This window comes from Musca autumnalis, unplaced genomic scaffold, assembly GCF_047663935.1.
Source record: "Musca autumnalis isolate F117 unplaced genomic scaffold, ASM4766393v1 scaffold_1, whole genome shotgun sequence".
NCBI classification, from domain to species: domain Eukaryota; kingdom Metazoa; phylum Arthropoda; class Insecta; order Diptera; family Muscidae; genus Musca; species Musca autumnalis.
Window position 1 is genome coordinate 265,879,764 of NW_027411644.1, and position 12,578 is coordinate 265,892,341.

Consider the following 12,578-nt stretch of genomic DNA (forward strand, 5'->3'; position numbering starts at 1 on the left):
AACATTTGTAGAACTTCAGAGGGCGAGGGGTACTTCCCCTATACCCCATTTCTTTAAATATGCTATATCTTTTTTATAAATAAAAATCAAATGTTATTCGTTGGTAATGGCATCAGTTGAGAACAACTGGACCGATTTGGATAATTTTTCTTGTGTAATGTTCGCCATAACCCGAATTAGGTTTTTATGCAAAGAAAATTTGACCACATCCACTTTTACGCCCACTTTTTTTCAATTTTTATACTTTCTACAAAAACTACTGAACCAATTTTTCTGAAATTGTCATGGAATGTACAGGGATGCCCCCGGTTAAAATAGGCTACAAATTTAGTTGAATTTCGGAGGAGGCGGGTAACTTCCCCTATATCCTATTTTTTTAAAATGCTATATTTACAATAACTACGAAAGTATCGGTTTAGAAATTAATTTGTGAGATAATTGTGACTGTTTCTCCGACCTTACCTACTTTTTTAGGACCCAAAGACTTGACCACGTTCACTTTTTAAAATATATTACATTTACAAAAATACTGAACCGATTTTCCTGAAATTTTCAGGGATGGTGAAAATACGATGCATATTTTCCTGAATTTTAAATAGGGCGGGGTACTTCCCTCTGCCATATTAAAAAAACGCCATATCTTTATAAACAAAAATCAAATGCTGTTATAACCCAACTTAGCTTTTTAGGGAAAGAAAAATTTACCACGCCCACTTTTTTCAATTATCAATTTAATTTTTTTCTGCAAAAACTACTGAACCGATTTTCCAGAAATTGTCAGGAAAGGTAAAGGGATAGCCCACGAAAACAGGCTACATATTTTATTGGATTCCAGAGAGGCAGGATACCTCCCCTATATTTGCAAAAATTACGCTTGTATCGGTTTTACGGTTTAATGTACAATTTAGGTACATTTTTTGGGGCCTAAAGACACGACCACGCCTGTTTTATTTTTAATATATTATATCTCTAATACTACTGAACCGATTTCTATCAAATTTGTATATTTTATGAAATTCGGAGGAGGTGGGGTAGCATGCCCACGCCTTTCTTTTAAACGCTATATGTATGAGCCAAACTTATGATTACACTGTGTAACATTTTAGAGCCAATCGCGTGCAAACAACTTCTGTCCAGAATTTTATGAAAGTAGAGGACCAATAGGAAAAAACCATATTTGGGTTTTGTTTTCTTAGATCGGGTTCGGTTTTTATGGCCTCATCTAAACATGGTTAAATATCGAATTTTTACAACAAATCAGGGCTGTATCTCTGAAACCAATACGAAACTTGTTTTGACATCTGCAGCAAACTTGTAGATAAGTGCAAGAAGAAAATATTTAGAGGAATAGTGAACTCGAAAAACTGCATTTATTGCATCAAATTTTATAATATATCTAAAAATTCTATAACTTGTGTATATTTCGCAGCGTATCTCCCAAAATGTTAAATTCTTCTTAATGTTGCCTTTTGGGAAATTATTCTCTGGAGTGTAATAATCAATTCTTCAGAACATTATATTGTTGTAAAATGCCTGTATCGCCTTGTTTATAGCAAATTTTTCAACAACAATTTGGGAAATATTTCAATAATTAATTGAAATCCCCAACATGAGAATAAACAGCCTGTATGAACATTGTTTGAAATAAGTTTTTTAAAAGGTATTTTATGAAATACCCCTTAAACAACGTGAAATAACAATTTTAGAGTTTCAGAATGTTCTGAAGAATTGATGGTCACGTTATTTGGAAAATTTTTAGAATGGCTACTGGTTTCAACATCCAACAGTTTGGTTGTTACTGACCAAAATTTCAGAAATTATGTAAACTTTTCTATATTTTAACGAGTTTGATGCGCTAGATGCAGATTTTCCTAGTTCATCTGTTTGACACATAATTTCTACTTTTTATTGCTGAAGACTGCAAAACAAAATTCTTATTAGTTTCGGAGATAAAGGTCCGATCACTGGAAAAAAGGCTCATTTTAGGTCGGTTTAGATGAGGCCATAAAATCTAAACCCGATCTAAGAACACAAAACCCAATTAAGGTTTTTGTAGTCTCAATACGTACTTTCAGAAAATGCCCATTAGAAGTTGTTTGCATTTCCAGTGTTGCACAGTGTTATATCGGTTTCAGCATAAATTTCGGGAGGCAATGGGGTTGTTTGTACCCTAGATACATATTTGGAACCGGAACACGCCCACTTTTTTAAATATGTTATATCTTGAAAACTGATGACCACGCCTACTCTTTTCAATACATTATTTTTCCACAACTTCTTAACCTAATTTTTTCAGAAAATTTTCAGAAAATGTTCAGGAATGTCCCGTGTTCCAAAATGCAATATATTTGTGGACGAATTGTTGTTTTATAATCGCTATGTTTGCTAAACTTGAAATATGAAGATCGGAATATCATAGGCGGATCTAGAACTAATACTTTGAGGTAATAATTATAAAATAATCTTTGCGCTTTTTGGTGCAGGTTATAAAAGCGACTTATGTTCTTCAAACATCATTAACCGATAATTTATTTTTTTTGTCGTCATACATTCTTTCGGGAAACCCAACCCGACTTATACTTTCTAACTTCTTGTTGTTGTTTTTAGAAACCAAAATCATTTAAAAAAAAATATTGAAGTCATCTCAAAAAAGCACCAATTTATTGTGTCCCCAAAAAACACAGTTTCATAGAAACATCGAATTACACTTTCTTCTTCTTTTTAAACTTTGATGGATTTTTCTTTAACAATTTCACTTATTAAGGGGTATTCATTTCATCGCGTTACTCCTCTCTCGCTCTCACTCTCATTATTAGAAGTTATAAAAAATGTTTCAACATTAATTAGTTTTGTGGTAAAATGAATTTAAGGTTGTTTATTTGTCACCGGTGTTGTGTTCACCAAACTCCCCCACCTCCTGCTGTGTTTACAAATAACAAACAAACAAAGGAGTGATGTGTGCAAATTTGGAGGCGTTGTCTTGGCGTTTGACTTTCCGGCACATACACATATTAATGTGGCAAATTGTCAATGACGACGACAACAACAACAAGAAGCAAGGCAACTGCTGTTAATGTTGGCGATGATATTAAGGATAATGATGGTGATGTTGCCGGTTTTATGCTGCTGATGATGATGATGCTCCTTCTGCTATGGCTGTTGCCATTACTGATAATGGAGTTAATAAGTATCTTGACAATTTGTTTTAATGATGTAAGTCAGTGTGGATTTTTGGCCATGTTGTGAAGATTTTTAACTTTTGTTGAAAAGGGGAAAAATAAATTAAGAAAGTTCTTTTTGTTTTTGAGTTTTTTATTGCATTTAAGATGTACTGTCAAAAACATTTACATTAAAGTGGAGCTGATGAAAGACGAGGGTTTGCTTAGGTAGTATAAAACACATTACACAAGATAACATTTGCACATACCACACACGTACATATGTACATATGTATTTATTTGCGGAAGGGTATATATGTGTGGGATTGTTTCTTTCATTGGTTTTTTGTTTATGTATGTAGGTCGCCCTTTATTGTTAATGAAATTGTTTTGTTGCTGGTTTTACTGCTGCTTTTCTCCTGCTGTACTTGATAACAGCTTCTGGCACAATGTAATGTTTGGCCTAGAACTTGCACCAGCTGATCCAATGACCAACGTTGTTGGTTGGTTGGTTGGCATCGATACCATTTAAGCATTAATATTGATTGTTGTATGGCGAAAAGCTTCATGCTTCGTTAGCTTTAATCGTTTTGCTTTTCCTCTTCTTGCCCAGCATTGCCAGGAAACACTTGAATATTAAGAATATTTTCCACTCGAAATGTACTTATTTTAGATTCATTTCCGTTTTCGAGTTAAATATCCGCCAGCACAGTAAAAAAAGTAATTTCTTGGAAGAAATAAATGAACGTACGAACAAATGAAAATGTCGGCATAAGTGTGTCCTTAATAGGCTACGGCGAACAACGTTGGGCTGTATATAATTCGCGTTGGCTTTAATCAATCATTTATGTCACGCACACTTTGTTGCACAGACACACACAATTACACATTCAAATACAGCCCATAAACACACACACACACTCGCAGTCACGCACTTATACGACCCTACGAATATGCGACGACAACAACGACGGCAACGATAGCAACGATGTGTAGAACGCACTTACACATTTACACTAGCATTGTTGTGAATGACATTAATGTACAAGAAGAACAGTAGAACCGTTATATGAGCATTCGTTTACCTTTGACCCCATATCACCAAGGCACAGAAAACACTCTCTTCTGCTTTATAGACGACCGAAACGAGTCAACGAACAAGCGACCAAACGACCGACCGACCGACCAGCCAACCAACCTCCCGACCAACCAAGCAAACATATAACCGAAAGTAAATTTCTTATAAAAGGGTGTGTGCATGCATGTATGCGTGTGTGTCTGTCTGTATGTTTGTGTGTATAGTGATTTTTAGTTGAGCTACTAACGACTTGTTTTATTTATACTCCTCTTTACTTCTTGGCACAACCAACCGACGTGGCCACTTTAATTAGCCCTTTTTGTAGCACTGACAGATTTCCTTTACAACAACAACAAGGACAGAAGCAACAACAAACATGGCTTACACTTAGCAAATATTGATTTAACAAAATTGGCCAACTTTTCCCTTTTGTTCATCGTAAAGAAAAAAAAATTGCACTCACTTTGGTTTTTCTTTTTGGCTAAACTAATTTTTAGAACAATATTTTATTTCAACACTTTTTCACTTTTGATCTTTTTGCTTTTCTTTTAAGATTTCAATTCGGGAACTTTTAAATTTAAACACATTTTTTCTTAAAACTTCCTTTGCTTTGCACTTCTAGGCTGTTTGGCCAACTTTTCAATTTACTTTAATTTCCTTTCACATATTTTTTTGCACTTTCTTTATGAGGCAGCGGCTTTGCCTTATGTTTTATGTTACACTCGCGTTTTTCAACTTCAACTCTTTAACAAAGCATCGACGGTCGCGGCCCTTCTAAACGACAACGAAATTCGTTTGTGTGCCCATTTTATTTTCGACATCAATTACGCGCGCTTTAATTTACTCTTTTTTTTCACTCTCGTGGCAAGCGGTTTAAGGGGAATTACACGGAAATTCAATTTGTGTTTTTTCCTCTTGGTAATATTTTTTAAAATTTTTTCTGTTTTTTTTTCTTTCTTTCTTTAAATTTTTCCTCCTAAAACTCGCGCTCGCTTAACGCAACAAAGTTACACCCGCACGTTACGAAGTCTCTTTACCGTTTAACAACAAATTTCAAAATTGTTTAGCATCGTTGTTTCACTTGCATGCCCACATTTCTCTTTTGTTCTCCCATAGAATCGTTAACGGCCGCCGCTCATTGCCTTTAAGAAGTACCAGGAGTGTAACGGTATTTTACTCTTAACATAACATCATACACACGAACGTACACCAACATTATAATTATGTTGTGGAAAGTTGTTGCTTTTATCGCAACTTGCATTCTCAGTCTCTCATATTCGCTTCTCATAATTTATTATTTGACTCTGTTGCTTTTCGTTTGTGTTCCAACCTTTTCCATAGTGCGCCGAAGCGTTTCCTGTCAAAAGTATAGCCAAAACAACAACAAATCGCATTGTTTTCTTTCGTTTTATTTACATGTGAAGTTGGTTGCAGTTCCCCTGTGAAAGCTTTATCGTCTATAGTAAAAGTTTTTTAAAAGCTTTCTAGTTTGATAGTAAAAGTTTGCCGGTATCTATGTCACATGTTTGTTTGTGGAAAAAAATTGACCACCCTTTAGGAAAATACTTCGTCAATAAGCTATAAGTGATCACTTTATAAAATCTTGTCGTAGGTTATTATAAAAAGCTGTATACGAAATTCAAAAATTGAATCCATGTGGCACAAAGTATTTTCTATTCGTATTTGTCAGTAAGTATTCGAATTTTTGTAGTGAGGACATTATGATATGAAAAAACAAGTAAGAACGGCGTTAAGTTCGGCCGGGCCGAACTTGTTATACCCTCCACCAAGAGTTATATATATAAAATATAACAATTAGTTTCCTTTCGTTTATGAAGAAGACTATTTACCAAATTACTGCAAATTTCTTCGATCTATACCGACAAATTCCTTCGGAAAGTTTTTAGACTCAACGAAGACTAATTACCAAATTTTAGATATTTTAATAAGATAATGTGGCTAAAACCTAAAAAATACCAAAAATTAAGAGGTATGCTTCTATAGGGGATAAAGGAAGACGTGGGCATATACTAATAATTCTTTTCAGGAATACTTTATAACCCCTGGAAGACTTAATCACAAAAATCAGTCATTTCGGTGGGATATTGACGTCACAACCTTTACTTACTTACTTACTTAGCTGGCCCATTACAGAACATTTGTTCTATAGGCCGAACTAAGAAGAGATCTCCATTCCTCTCTATTTGTTGCTTTGCACTCTGGAATACCGCGCCTTTTCATCTCATCATCCACTTGTTTGCGCCATCTATTCCTTGGCCTGCCAATTCTGCGTGCACCGCCATGTGGCATGTATTCATACGCCGTTTTAGCGGGTTCATCATCGCTCATTCTTATGATATGGCCTAGCCAACGCAATCGCTGCATCTCGATACGTTTAACTATATTGATGTCGTTGTATAGCAAAGAATTTTTCTCTCAAACACACCAAGCACTGCCATGTCTGCTTGCGCAAGTACCCAGGCTTCGGAGCCATACATCAGCACGGGTAGTATCAGTGTTTTGTAGAGCGTTATTTTTGTTTGACGAGATGTGGCTTTGTTTTTAAACTGCTTACTTAAACCAAAGTAGCATCTGTTGGCCAATACAATTCTTCTTTTTATTTCACAACTGATGTCGTTTGTTGAGTTTACGGAGGTGCCGAGGTAGACGAAGTCTTTTACTACCTCAATATTATAGGAACCAACTTCCACAGTCGGTCCGAGCTCAATGGACGCATTGCGCGTCGACACCATCAACTTGGTCTTCTCACCGTTTACCGCCAGACCCACTTTAGCAGATTCTCCTTCGACCTTTATAAAGGTATCAGTTACTTCTTTTACTGATCGGCCAATGATGTCTATATCATCAGCATAAGCAAGTAACATGTGACTATTGGTGTAGATTGTGCCACTTCTTTTGACGTTTGCCTCTCGTATAACCTTTTCTAGCAGGATGTTGAAGAGGTCACACGAAAGGCTGTCTCCTTGTCTGAAACCTCTTTTGGTACCAAACTCTTCGGAGAGGTTCTTTCCTATTTTAACTGAGGACCTCGTGTCAGTTAAAGTCATTTTTAAAGCCGGATAAGCTTTGCGGGAATACCAAATTCAGACATGGCTTGGAATACCTTTGAACGCAGCGGGCTGTCGAAGGCTGCTTTATAATCGACAAAAAGGTGGCAGGTGTCGATCTGCATCTCTTGGGTCTTCTCCAGGATTTGCCGCAGGGTAAATATCTGGTCAATGGTGGACTTGCCAGGTCTAAAGCCGCATTGGTATGGTCCAATTATCTCGTTGACCATAGGCTTTAGTCGTTCGCACAATATCCCTGACACGATCCTGTAGGCAATAGGGAGTAGACTTATGCCCCTATAGTTAGAGCATACAGTCTTATCTCCCTTCTTGTGGACGGGGCACAGGATACTCAGGTTCCAATCGTCGGGTACTCGTTCTTCCTGCCAGATGGTGCTAACTAACTGATGAATACACCTTATCAGCGTGTCGCCTCCGGTTTTGAACAGCTCGGCTGGTAAGCCATCGGCCCCTGCTGCCTTATTATTCTTCAGCCGATTTATTGCTGTCTTTACCTCATCTTGGCTGGGCGGTATACATTCAATACCATCTTCTGGGATTGGGACTGTGGTATCTTCATCGTCTTCGCTGCTATTGGATACCAACAGATTTGAAAAATGTTCTTTCCATATCCTGAGTACACTATCTGTATCAGTTACCAAATTACCTTGCTGGTCTCTACAGGAGGATGTGCCTGTACCAAAGCCATCAGTTTGATGCTTGACTCTTTGGTAGAATTTTCGGACTTCATTCTGGCTCCTGTACATCTCGACTTTTTCACACTCCCGCTTTTCCATCTCTCTCTTTTTTCCTGCGGAAAAGACGTTTCTCCTCTCTCCTTTTCTCCCTGTATCTCTCTCGTGCGCTACGCGTTGCTACGGATTGTAAAGTCACAACCTTTAGAATTACGAAAATCGAGAGGAGAGAGACCGTTCTATGGAGACTATATAAAGGCAAGAACCAATACCGAAAAATTTCATATGGAAAGTTTTATACCTCAAATGAAGACTAAACACCAAATTTCAGGCAATTCGGTGGAATATTGAGGCAACAACCTTCAAAATTCCGAAATTCGGGAAGTACCGTTCTATGGGGGCTATATAAAGGCGTGGACCTATACCCACAAAATTCATGTGGTAAGTTTTATACCCCAAATAATGACTAAACACAAAATTTCTGCCAATTCTGAGGAATATTGAGGCCACAACCTTCAAAATACCGAAAATCGGGAGATACAGTTCAATGGGGGCTATATGAAGGCGTGGACCTATAACAACAAAATTAGAGGGGAAAGTTGAATACCCCCAACGAAAACCAAATACCAAATTATAGTCATTTCGAAGGAATATTCAGGTCACAACCATCAAAATACCGAAAATCGGGCGGTATCGTTCTATGGGGGCTGAATGAAGGCGTGTACCTATACCAACAAAATTCTGGGCTAAAGTTTTATACTCCAAATGAAGACTAAATACCAAATTTCAGCCATTTCGGTGGAATATTGAGGCCTCAACCTTCAAAATACAGAAAATCGGGAGGTACCGTTCTATGGGGGCTATGTGAAGGCGAGAACCTATACCAACAAAATTCTGGGGAAAAATTGTATACCCCCAACGAAGACTAAGTAACAAATTTCAGTCATTTCGGTGTGATAATGAAGCTAAAACCTTAAAAATACTGAAAATAGGGTGGTACCGTTATAGCCCATTTGCAATACCAAACATCCTAGGAGTAATAGAAACTTCTATACCAAATTACAAATCTCTATCTTAAAAATTGCGAGCTGTATCTTGATTTCAACAGACGGACGGACGGACAGACGGACATGGTTCTATTGACTTAGAATTTTACCCTGATCAAGAATATACATATGTATATACTTTATAGGGTCTCCGATGAATATTTCGATGTGTTACAAACGGAATGACAAATTTAATTATACCCTCCATATTATGGTGGAGGGCATAAAACCGAAGATACATCTCTGCATTTCTCTGTAAGTTAGCGATATTTCGTCTACACATTTGTAGTCCGTCCTTTCAACACTGGGATCATTCGAATTTTGCGAAAACACATATTTTATTCGTTGACAATTAAAAACACTTATTTAGAAATTGTCATCATATAAGTTTGTTTACATACACAATACACATATGTACGTACAAGGTGTGTCATCAGACCATTTTAATAAATGTGTCGATAGGGATAACCCCTTAATAGGGATAACCCCCATAGTACAACAATATAAGTTAAGAGCAATACCCAGCTGACTGAACTGGGCTGTAATGTTATTGTCAAATTCCATACGACATTTTATATTTTTATTTCTATTTTCGATGCATAATAGGGATAAACAGTTGCATTACATTTTTATAAAAACTTTTTATAAAAACTTTTTATTACATTTTTATAAAAACTTTTTATCTTCTAAAATTGTGAAAATATTTTTGTAACAAATCGCACGATTTTTTCAAAAATATTTTCGCCTGCGGCGCTTTTCGTTTTTCGGAAAGTATTTAAATATTTTTACAATAACTTTTTATTTTCTTAAATTGTGAAAATATTTTTAATTTTTTTCAATAATATTTTCGCCTGCGGCGTTTTTCTTTTTTCAGAAAGTATTTCAATATTTTTGGAAAAACTTTTTATCTTCTTAAATTGTGAAAATATTTTTATAACAAATAGCACGATTTTTTTCAGAAAGTATTTGCGAATTTTAACAACAACTTTTTATTTTCCTGTAGGCAGCATTTTTCGTTTAAAATAGGTTTGAAGGCAAATTTTAAATATAGTTCGATTTGAGATGGCTACTACTTATTTTGTACTTAATTTTCTTAAAAATTTTAAATCAATTATAAATTTTTTTGTGAAATGAAAAATGCATATGAACTTAAAGTTAATTTTTAATTTTTTTCTTATACATTTGAAATATAAATTGTATTTAAATAAAAATCACTTAAATTTTAAAAACTTACATAACTCCCATTTGGACTTATGTCCGCTAAGGGGGGTCGGACATACCTCCCAAAAAATTTGGGAGTTATGTCCGTTGGGAGTTATGTCACGGCACCATTTGTTTGCCCATTTTTTGGAGTTTTTGTTAAATTTGATTTATTTTTTTAAAAAGTGTCGAAAATAATTGCCATTGTTGTTACTTTTATATTCCTTAGAGTCGTTTTGTTCTAAACTGGCATGAAACAGTCAGCAAAATTTGCACATGAAAATAAAAATGCCTTGGAGGTGGTGCTATTATTTTTTCGCAGCTGTATATTTTTTGAGGAAAAAATATATGTATCATTCAGAAAAAAAATATTTCCGTAAAGACTTCTTCATATCAATGATATGTAGCGTCTTCCAAGTCCGAACAACGTGCCGCACACTATAACACCTCTTATAGAAGCGGTACAATATTTTTTAATATGTGTGATATTTTGTTAAATTTGTAAAAAAAATTAAAGCCCTAATAAACATGTGCTTCTTTGATTTCAAAAACAAAAGTTTGAAACAGCTTCTCCTTTTTCAATGAATTTTTATTTTTGCAAGAATTCTACTTTATGCGTGAAATTATCCATTTAGTAGAATGACGCTACAAACAAAAACAAATTCCTTTGTGGTTGTTGTTGAGTTGTATTTGTTGTAGTATTTACTTTACCTTCTTTGTTCTACCATGACATTAATTGTATGCGTATAAGTAATATGTTACGTACACGTACATACATACATTCTATAGTGGATAATATCATGTTTATTAGAGTTGGGTAATCTAGTTCCGAGTCCCTTGTACTAGTTCCAAAACGTATGAGTAACATCATGAAATGTAACGTGCGATATTAAGTATACGCAGTTTGTTCAAAGAAAAAATGTGGGCCATTGGAACTGCCAAGTGAACGAGATAGTTCCATATATTTCCTTTGGCACAACTCTACTGTTTATATTAATACTCTTTGACGGGTTAACTTTCTTTATGAGGATTTGTTCTATTTGGACCAATACAAAAGAAGGCATGAGTATTTCTTTGCACATCGTTTCTTCAGAATTCGACTTTTTCAAGGCGCGATATCTCTGAATCCGCTAGTCACAAAAAATAAAGGAAATCAAAAACCACTTTAAGAAAAAGTGTCTGATTTCACACAGAAATATCCATATATTCTTGATCAGGGTAAAATGATAATCACTCTAGCGCCTTCAATATGTGAACATTTGTGATCCGAATGTAATTTATCATACAACTTCTACATCAAAAATTGTCAAATTAATTCCATTTTTTGCTATTTTGATCCTGAAACGGAAAAAAAACGACAAAAAATATTTGACTTTGGCGATTGTGGTTCTGTATGAAAAGCTTCAACGGATTGCAAGGTATATTCCGCACAAAATGATTCCTTTGGATATCCGTATAGAAACAATTTGTTTTAAACATCAGTTACCTACCCTACACCACTGAAAATATGTAAAATATATATGGGAACTATATCTAAATCTGAACCGATTTCGATATAATATGACACCCTTATTTCTAGACAAAATCCGTCACACAATTCAAGTTTCATTAAAATTGGACAGATATAGGATGCTTTGTGCATCAAATACCTCAAATCGGCTAAAAATATATATGGGGGCTATATCCAAATCTGTATAGGAATTCTGTAACTTTTATCGATTAAAAAGTTGTTAAAATTTCTTTTGTTTTTGTAACAACTACAAAACAAACAAATGAAATTGTTGTAAAATAAACAATGAGTGAAGTTGTTAAAAAGTTACAGAATAGGCCTACTGTATAGGAATTCTGTAACTTTTATCGATTAAAAAGTTGTTAAAATTTCTTTTGTTTTTGTAACAACTACAAAACAAACAAATGAAATTGTTGTAAAATAAACAATGAGTGAAGTTGTTAAAAAGTTACAGAATAGGCCTACTGAACTGATTTCGATATAATTTGACACATTTATTTCTAGACTCAAATTGGCCAAGGCACATTTATATAAGGTAGAAGTGTCAATCAGCTGTATTTTTTTATTTTTTTGTTTTGTAAATTTGGTTTTCAAAATGTAAATAAGGTCTACTCATGAAACATGGTAGAATAAGAAAAGGTAGCAGCAATACCCAGCTGACTGAACTGGGTTGTAGTGTTAGTGTCAAATTCCATTCGACATTTTATGTAGTTATTTCTATGTTCGATGTATATTAGGGATATATATTTTTGAAGAACAAATTTATTCATCAGAAAAAAAAACTATTTCCCATAAAGACGGCTTCATATCATTGACATGTAAC

The 12,578-nt window shown here is 35.0% G+C and overlaps 1 protein-coding gene across 6 annotated transcripts in view; it reads right to left on the bottom strand.

Annotated features, from left to right (window-relative positions):
* Window positions 1–5,621, bottom strand: part of LOC141389508 (patj homolog) — a 460,965-nt gene extending 455,344 nt beyond the window's left edge. For 3 of the 6 annotated variants that reach the window (XR_012409108.1, XM_073961100.1, XM_073961099.1), the window contains exon 1: window positions 4,700–5,507. The gene's annotated coding sequence lies outside the window, so the exon portion shown is untranslated. Of the gene's footprint in view, window positions 1–3,427; window positions 3,910–4,699 lie in introns of those variants that run through there. The other 3 variants (XM_073961097.1, XM_073961096.1, XM_073961098.1) reach the window with 2 other exon arrangements.
* Between the last annotated feature and the right edge of the window lie 6,957 nt (window positions 5,622–12,578).